Source organism: Ursus maritimus, unplaced genomic scaffold (assembly GCF_017311325.1).
Source record: "Ursus maritimus isolate PB19 unplaced genomic scaffold, ASM1731132v1 scaffold_6, whole genome shotgun sequence".
NCBI classification, from domain to species: Eukaryota; Metazoa; Chordata; class Mammalia; order Carnivora; family Ursidae; genus Ursus; species Ursus maritimus.
The window spans coordinates 24,135,195-24,142,845 of record NW_024426774.1 but is presented as its reverse complement, the minus strand read 5'-3'; the positions used below and the strand labels follow the sequence as shown (position 1 = coordinate 24,142,845).

The window sequence follows — 7,651 nt, the reverse complement described above, 5'->3', positions numbered from 1 at the left end:
GACCCCTCCCCATCCACCGGGCTGCCTCCCTGGCGCTCGATCTCAGCCACACTGTGCAAGTGCTCCAATTCTTCCTTCCCTGTTCCAGATCCATCTTTTCCCCACCATCGCAGTCTGAGGATGGATCCAGTCACATCAGTTCCTGGTGATTTCCACATTTTTTTCTTGCTTTCCCTATTTTATCATCCTCACCTGGAACACAGGGTGAGCCGTGCTATCGGGGTTCTCATCTCTTTCCTTGGGATCTGTTAAGCAGCAAGGATGCAGACCTTGCCCTGGGGCTCACCAAGCCCAGGGGTTAATGTGTTCCTCCACCTGTTGGTGGAAAGAGATGCTCGCTCCAGCAGAAAGCCCATGCGATATGACTTACTTGATATGCAACGCATGGTAACCGCCCTTCACTGAGAATGCTCTGAGAGGGCTTCTGTAGAAACACGCATTCGCCCATTCCTGACTCCCGGTGTAAATACTTGGAAACAATGAAAAAACCACACCCCAGGCAGGCAAGAAATTGGCCGCTCCGCTAGGGGCTCCCGGAAGTGAGCTGGGATTAGGAGGGGACGGGACGGGGAAGACCTTGCAGTTGAACACAATATCCTCTCTCCAGGAGGCCTGGAGGTCTGGTCCAGGAGTCATTGTTTAACTAAGGTGGGGCTCTCCCTGGTGAGCCCTATATAAGGAGGAGCCTGCTGCGGAGAAAAGCCCGGACTCTGCCAACATTGCTGGCCTGTGTCTCCTCCCGAGGCTGCGACCTTCCTCTGCCACTGACACTCACCATCCCACAAAGCTGCTGCTGCTGAACCTGGGGAACCTGGCCAGCCCTCACCTGGCTCCCGCCAGGAATACCGCTGACCTCAGATCCGCCCGTCTAGGAAGCAGGTAGGATGTGAGTGGTGACCTCCCGGGGTTTGGACCAAGGTAATGGTCGAAACTGCAGTGAGCATACGAATTCCCCTAGAGAGCGTCTTAATTACATAGATTCTAAGTCTCCCCAGCAGAGAGATGTATTCAGAAGCTCCAAAAACCTGGGACTTCTGGTGCAAATGGTCCGAGGTTAGGCTTGAAGGAAAACTAGGGCGAAAGACGAGTTGGCTCCCTAAGAGATCATCTAAGCCTGTATATGCCTCTAACGGCGAGTCACCTTTGCTTTTGTGCTCCAAGTCCCAACCTCGAGGGCTACCCTGACCATAAGGGATACTCTGATGGGAATAATCTTGTCTCTTTGTTCACCCATGTTCACTTTCTGACACGTAGTTCATGTTTCATATTTGCGGAAGGAAAGAATGGGGCCCAGGCCTTGCCTCTTGTTTTCGAATGATCTAGCTTAATAATTACAAGAACAAAGTTGAAAAATCTGGGTTAACCACGAGCCTGATCACTTCGGAGATTGAGACGTCTCCTGAGACCCTTAGAGCTTATAGTCAATGCCTGTGCCTCTGGGGCGGCTCTGGTGGGGTCATCTGGAGATGTGATTCTGTGCTTAGGGAGACAGAGCTCTGGCTGTTGGGCTTGAACCCAAGCTAACGAGACTAGAGTAAGTGCAAACCTCTTCCCTCTGCAGTTACAGTTGGGTTATGACCTGCCAACTGCCCTGCTTGTCCCAGGAAAGACACAGAACTTCGCTGATCCCCAGGTGGCATCAATAAGAGTGATTTCAGCCTATCTTCTTGAATTGTTCCACCTGTCCCAGTTGTCCCAGCTGGACCTAAACTTTTTTTTTTCCCCTGGGTGATATCTTCAGGAGGACTCAATACTTAGCACATTGGGTGACAAGAATCTAACCCAGGTGTTTGCGCCTCCTTCTCCCCCCTCCTTCCCCGGGACAGTCCTGATGCAGATTCGCATAGGAAGGCTCTGAAAAGGGCCAAAACAAAGAAACTGGTCCAACTGAGTAGGCCAGCGCTTCCCCTCCCCACAGCCGGGCTGGAAGCACTGCTTCGGGCCCTGGCCATCCTGGGTGCCGTCTGGCTTCTGTCTTGATCCCCGAATTCTCAGGGAACTCTTCTTTACCATGCACTGCTTTCTGCTTTGCACAAATCGTTTTGAATAAAAAATTCTGTGATCTAATGGAAAGGCTGTGCATGCCCACCAGTCTGCAAAGCTGGTTCCCCCAATAAACAACCAGGAGCCCTTGGCCTCTGGATGAACGTTCTCACTCTGCCAAAACAGCCACAAGGGAACTTTGGTTCATTTCTCTCTGAAATGATGGCCCCTTGGGCAGTACTCTGCCTTCCAGTCACTGGCTGGGTCAGCCCTGTGGTGTCCGCCTCCCATACCCGTGGCTCAGGCCTGCCCAGGACCTCCTGCAGCTCAGAGAACTGAGCCGGACCCCATCACAGTGTGTGGACCACAGACCCCGAGAGGTGTGTCTCCATCGGAAGTGACCACACACCTGCTTCAGGAGACGTGGCCGGTGACCCACATCTGGATCAGTGCTGGGCACAGGAGAGGTCCTAGGTTCTCGCCAAATATCACGGCTTGTCCCCAGTCTAATCCTTCGCCAGAAGTGGCTGCCAACCTGTAGACTACATCATTATGCTGCATGTCCCAAATCCCCGGCATCCTGCCAAGTACTAAAGTTAAACTTTTAGACGGCCTTACCTTGGGGAGAAACTAGGGGCAGAGGCCTTCAGGAGGGGCTGGCTCCTAGGACCCCGGACCGCCAGCCACCGCAGGCACATCCCTTCAACTCCGAGGCCTTCCTGATCCAGCACCGCCGTCTCGCTCTGACACGGTCTGCAAACCCTGCCTTCTTCCTGTGACCACGTCACCTTCCCCAGATGGGCACGGGCCTTCCCACGGCTCCCTTGGGGCCTCGCCTGTTCTGGCACAGAGCCCAGGCAGCAGGAGGGAGGCGGAAGCTTCCTGGGGTGGCATCTCCTCCTGCCTCAAGCTGACGTTCTGAAGGCACGGGCCCTCTCCCTCCTGGCCCGCCCCTTCCCCTTCCCACCAGGGCCTTTCACAGCCCTGGCAGGCAGGCTCCTAGACCCTCTGCTCCTCTTTCTCCCATCTCCCCTGCCTACCCCTGCCCCCTTCCAATGCCCTGGCCTTCTTGGAATTTTTAAATGGTGGAATGAGAAAGAATGAAGGAGGAGCATGGGAACCCTCAGAGGCCTAAACCCCCCTCAGCCTGCTTTTCTCTGCTTCATTCACTTGCTTGCTTTCTCTCTCTCTCTCTCTCTCTCTCTCTCTCACATACACACACACACACACACACACACACACACACACAGTTTATTTTCATTTGTGGTGCTCTTTGACATACTTAATTCAGAAGATCTTTTCAAAAGACTTTTCCTCTCCCACTGACCCATGCCCTGTCCGTGTCCCCTCAAGTGTGACCCCATCCACCTGGGTGGATCCTTGATTTCAGAAAAGGCTCAGAGCAAGCAGCTCAGCCTGGGCCTTCTCGGGACACACCACTGTCATAAGTCCTGGAGCTGGCTGGCCAAGGGAGTCTCTCGCTTAGAGTGCTTGGCTGCTGGTGCTACTAACCCTCTCTCTCCACCCCTTCCACCCCCACACCAATGTGGGAAGCAGCCACAGGCAGAGCCGGCACCAGGCTCCCAGTCCCGCACTCTGCCCCGTCACCCCTGTGGCCTCCCCAGCCTGAGATGCCCAGAAGTGCCAGGCGCACACTGGGATGCCTGAGCCCCAGCTGCTGGCGTCCCCGTGCTGTGGCCAGAGCCGTGCCCTGGATCTCACCCTACGGACCTGTTGTCACAGGAGGGGACTTCAGAGTGCTCCCTCTGGGGAGTCCCTGCCATTGTACACCTAAGTGCTCACATCTGAGGGGTAAGAAAGCCAGCGATGTTTGGGCTCCGTTTCAACACCACAGGATGCCGGGCTTGCGTGAGCAGGACTTTCCGTAGCAGGTTTTGGCCTTCTTGCTCTCCTGTTCTTCCTCGGGGTCTCCATCCCCACTGACCAATGGCTGTCTCTGTCTTTCCGTCTCCCTGCGCCTGTGTGTCGGGACTCTCTGTCCCTCTCCCTGTGTCTCTGTCTCCTCTGTTTCCTTTCCTTCTCTTTGTCTGCCTCTGCTGAAAGCCCAAGAAAACAGGCCAAGAGGAAATCATTTAAGAAGAAATTGATTATCTAACCATGGTATCCACTTCCAAAGAAACTTAAAGAGAAAAGGTCCTAAACTCAGGGCCCATGGGGCCTCCCTACACCTCTCTGGATCGTGCCTCTGGGAGGTGAGCAGTCTGGGGCCTGGGCTACCTGGGGAGTGTGGGTCAGAAATAGCAGCTCGTAAGACCCAGATTATATATGACAGGCCCCAATGTCCTAAGGCCCCCTAATTTGCTTAAGAAGGAGCTGGAATTAGCTAAGTAGAAAGTATATCTTCTGTTTTTGGGTGGGGAAAAAATCCATGCCCTAAAATCCCAAGATCATACCAAATATTACACAGAGTTTCTGGGGCGCATATAGTGACAGAACCCAGATAGGACGCTCTACCTTTTCCTCAGAATATGTCACCGGTCTACAGAGGAACTTTCTAGGTTTCCTCTGTGATTAAATGACAGTTGTTGGAGAACTTTGGGGATGGGAAGGAGGGTCTTTTCATCAGAGGCAAGTTTCATTTTTTTGTATGTTTGCACATGATGAACCCAATTTAACTGAAAAGAACAGTATATTCAGTGGGTTCCTATTTCATTGTCTGCCCAGCAATATCAGGGTACATAAGAACCCACATTCTCCATTCCAGAAACATAACATTATGTTGGAAAGCAGCTACAAGAAAGTCCAGTCTCCCCAGAGTTCCAGTGGGGGAAACAGGCAAGGGGAGGGGGGCAGCGTGCCCGTGGCTCACGGCCTCCGTGGAGCAGTGCAGATCCCCTCTGCCTGGCAAGCGACCCTTCTGTTACCCCATGGGGGCTCCTGCGAGGGAAACATCGGCTGAGGTCTCTGAGCTTCTGGAGACCTAGGTCCCAGAAGGGGCTGAGTCCACACAGAGAGGACACCAGGGAGCGAGGAGGATGGGGCTGCCCTGTCTGGGGCCCCAGAGCGTGGTTTTGGCTTTCCGCCTCTCCCACACCAGGCTGTGCATCTCCTTGGCTGTCAGCCCGGGTACTGAACCCAGAGTCCCTGGAAGGCAAGGGGTGGTTCTGTTCGGAGCACTTACTCCTCTGCTACTGGCTCCAGGTCTGGGAGCTTTCCAAATCTGAAGCCATGCTAGAACCTTCTTCCATTTCTCTGGCTCCCATGGCCCTTGGTGGGTTAGAGAGGACCTCAGACCCCTCCCAGCCCTAATGACACAGAAAAGAAGATGCCCCTTGGCAGGGACAGTAACCTGCTCAGCTTGTAGGCCAGATTGCCCGCCTTGAAGCTGGGGACTGGGTGGGAGTCTCCGCCAAGTGCTGGCCAGACTCCTCTGACCAGAAGCCTCAGTTTCTCCTTCTGCACAGTGAGCCCACAGAGTCTTCCTCCGAGGCCTGCCTTTCTAGGGGCCACACACCCCACTCAACGGCTTTCAGGCCACAAAGGCCGGAAACTCACTGAGCTGATTCTGAAGTGGGGGAAGCACGGGTCTAGGTGTAAAGTTCCTTTCTAAGCCCTAAAATTCATGTTCATGGTCACCTTTACGCCCCCTCGTACTAGGTCTGGAGAAAGAGTCATGTGCCTTCCCAACTCACCATTTGTATATGTACAAAAGTCCCTTTTTCTCCTTTTGTTAATCTACCTCTCCCCCCTCACTCCTCTTCCCCTGTTTCCCACTGCCTTCATCTCTCCCTCTCCCCCTCCTCCTCCTCTCTCCTCCTTCCTCCCCCTCTTCCTCCCATACTCTGTCTACCTCTCGCTCCAACCCCCCTTCTCTCTCTCCGAAGCCCTGAGGTGTGCCTAGGTGTCAGAGAGCTGAGAGTGGTTTGCATGGGGCTTTTTTCCGCCAGAGAGCGGTTAAGTGCCTTATTCTCTCCGCTCGGGTGGCTAAATTATTCTCAATGTGTTAAACAGTGTAATTAAACACATACACACGCGAGTGCGCCGGGCCCCTTCCCCCACCCTCCTTCCTCGCTCCTTGTCAGCAGAGAGAGTGTCAGCCCCAGCCTTCAAGCTCTGTTAGTTTTAATTTGAGTTGTGGAATTAGTAATGGGTTTTGCTGGAACACTGTTGTGGGAAATAGATCGCTCCTCGTGCAGGGTTTGGGCACCATTTCAAATGAGTATTTGTTAAGGGGAAAACCATCCCTTGTCATGTTCTGCTACATTACATCAGATTTATTTCCATTGTTCTGAAAAACACCAGCCAGGAGAGAGCTGCGTGCATCACTCCCGGGCAGGGAACAATTGAACTCGGGCTTCCTGTTTCTCAGCTGATTGAAAACAAAATGCAAACAGCACCAGCCTGTGTTTCTGGGACATGCTAAGGTCCTCCTGGGGCCACAGACACCAGCTCAGGCCCTGCACCTGTCACTGTGAACCCTGTGGAGCTGCTGGCCGGTCCTTTCGGACCCCTGGCACGAAGTGACTGGATGGTTTGGTGGCAAAACTTGGATGTGGAGGAGGAGTGGTTGAGGGGAACCCCAGCAGGTCAAAGTTGAAAGAATCTGCCCAGTGCATGGATTCTTTGGTGCCACCCCCCCCTTAAGATGATTCGACCTCAGCTTGACCATTGCCACTGAAGAGTGCACGTGGGCATTCGTGCCTTCCGCAGATCTTTCCTTTGGCGCCATCCGATAAGGCAGCCATGGGCATGTGTGGATATTTACATTTAAATATAAATTAATTACAATAAGATAAAATTTAAAATTCACTTCCTTAGTTGCACTTGCCATATTTCCAGTGCTCCGTAGCCACGTGTGCTGGGCTATTGGGCACCACTCTGCGGATCTGGAGGGACTTACTGTGGGAAGTCCTGGAGGCCACAGGGCAATGGCTGGCATGCCCATCACCTGTTACAGGGACATGGCCCCTGGGCTCAGGTTCGGAGCTAGGGCAGTGGGCCCCTGGGGAGATCCTGACCAGCCAATCATCAGGAGACCTCCCACATAGCTTTTCTTATGTCCCATGCCAAGCGCTTTATAAGCATCATGTCGTTTAATACCCACCTGGTGCTCTGAGGCTGGTTTCTTACCACCACCGCCAGCCCACTTCATTTGTAAGGAAAGGAGGCTTGGATAGTAGGAGATCACTCAGTCACTGAGCAGCATCTGAGGTCAAACTTAAGTTTAAAGTTTCAGGTTGATTCCCCATGCTCTTGACCAACGTCCTATGATGTCTTTTTTTTTTTTTTTTTAATTGTTAATTTTTAAAGGGACAAGGCAGAGTCCAGTTTTCTGAACAGGAACATAACCCTGGGAGGTCAGAGAAGCAGAAAGGGGGCCTGATTATGGGACCAGGATGGCTAAATCCCCACTCTCTCAGGCCAGGATTCTTCTGGACGGCTGGCAACAGGACTTCTCGGCTGGGTCTGACACTCGCTATAAGTCCTTTGGTCTGTCTTTCTCCCAGTAAACATTTCTAGATTTTCACCTTGCCAGAAAGTAATCTCTTGTGTGTTTAGTTGGTGGCATTTTTGCACCATTAGAAAAAAATTCCCACTTTTTTCCCAGCGGATAGAACTGCTCACCAGGAAACCTTGTTTGCACGCAAAGGGCTCTATCCTGGCCAGGTGCCCTGTGTTACCCTGACACCCTGCTTTGGCTACCATT

General features: G+C 53.0%; 1 protein-coding gene across 1 annotated transcript in view; it reads left to right on the top strand.

Annotated features, from left to right (window-relative positions):
- Positions 1-327: 327 nt before the first annotated feature.
- Positions 328-7,651, top strand: part of CAPN13 (calpain 13) — an 87,298-nt gene continuing 79,974 nt past the window's right edge. Inside the window, exon 1 of the mRNA XM_008700560.2 lies at positions 328-879. The gene's annotated coding sequence lies outside the window, so the exon portion shown is untranslated. The remainder of the gene's footprint in view (positions 880-7,651) is intronic.